Raw genomic sequence first — 1,830 nt, 5'->3', positions numbered from 1 at the left:
CCACCTGCCCACCTGTCCACCCGTCCACCTCTCCACCCGTCCACCTCTCCACCCGTCCACCTCTCCACCTCTCCACCTCTCCACCTGTCTGAGACGAGCAGCCGTCACTCACTCACAGACCTGCAGGTTCTCCTGTTTAAGTTTCTTTCCCTCCATCATCCGCCGAATGCTGCCAGGAATCTGTATTTATTTATGAGGAGATCCGCAGACTAAAATGTTTTGATGTTTATGGCATTTAGTTTGAAAAACCTTCTGGTAAATTTGACTTTCTTCTCAGACACTCAGAGTTCTTCAGAATTGAAACTTTAACTGCATCATATCAACATTGATTGTATTTATTTTTAATAGAAGAAAACGTATTTAAATGAGGAATACTTTGTGTGCAGTGATGTTGTGATGTTCCTGCTTGTGGAAGTTTTTCGGTACTTTTAATGAACTTTTTATTTGAAGGCAACGAATGAATGAAGAAGTAGAAATGTCTCCACTTTCTAAACGAGGGCAGATGATAAATGGAAATCTGAATCAGCTTCTGTTATTTGATCACGGAATGAGTCAATAAAACCAACTTGATCTTACAGTTTTTGGTCTCGTTTTGGCTAAACCTCAGTTATTCATCGGGGTGACTCACACTGGACTTCTTCGATTTAAAGACGGCGCAGATCTCCTGATCTGAGGAACATCTACTGTCACATCTGCTGTGAGTCTAAGTTATTTCAGTTCCTTCAGAACGAAGAGAAACTCTGGAAGTAAAACTAATAACTGGAGAAACAATCGAAAACTAAAATCTGCTTTCATACAATTTACAGGTGAGTTGGAGCAACTCTGATTATAAAGACTGACAGCTTAATTAATACTTAGAATTCTTAGGGGAAAAGTGCATAAATGAAAAGTATTTCCTGGAAGGAGAATCGCTTTACAGTCTAAATACATTTATGATAATAACGGGAAATAAAATACTAAAGATTTGAAATTACTTTCAAATGCAGTTGAAATTGACTTCAAGGAACTGAAATGTCATTTTTATGCTGAATTTAAAATTTTAAAATACATTTTTATTTGAATTTACAAAAAAGTTTTACTTTTATTTAGACTTTAGTCTTAAAAATTAAGATTGATTTGAATTTTCTTAATGTTAAATTCTAAATATATTTTTTAGTGTCAAATTTAATTGTCAATTAAGAATTAAATTATGGGTAAAAAAACAAGCCTTCCATGTCATTTAATAAAAACGCAGCAGCACATCATCTGTTTAAACAGATTCATTCGTTCTCCTGATAATTGTCGACACTTTTCGTTCAAATGTTAACAAAACCAAATATTTGTTTCACACAATGACGCCTTTCCACCATCAACTTTTACATTTCACAAACTGTTGCTACGACTGAGACTGTTTACTGTCAGAATCTTAAGGTTATTGAATTAAATGTTTATGGTCTTGTGATCTAAATCAGGATCCCCAAACCTGTTCTTGTGAGGATCACACCACTGTTTTCTTCTCCGATGGGGGTCGGGGTCGGTCTGTGAGCCAACAGAAAAGATTTAACAATCACAGCCTAAACGTGAATGTTTATGGTATTTCAGAAAGACACACATAGCTGAATCTAAAATAATTCATTTCTGTCATCTACATAGAAAAAATACTAAACGTTTTAAAAACTAGATATAATGCTAGTGTGAATGCTGTAAGCTGGATGTAGCCACAGAAGATGCTTAAACTGATAACTAAAAATGCTAAAGCTGATCGTTGAAATCACTAAAAGTGATCTATATTAGCCAAAACAGCTAGCATGTAGCTAGAATATTAGCTAAACTCCAAAATAGCCAAAAAAA

This window comes from Oryzias melastigma, linkage group LG6 (assembly GCF_002922805.2).
Source record: "Oryzias melastigma strain HK-1 linkage group LG6, ASM292280v2, whole genome shotgun sequence".
NCBI classification, from domain to species: domain Eukaryota; kingdom Metazoa; phylum Chordata; class Actinopteri; order Beloniformes; family Adrianichthyidae; genus Oryzias; species Oryzias melastigma.
The sequence above is the reverse complement of the archived record's forward strand: the minus strand, read 5'-3'. Positions refer to the sequence as shown.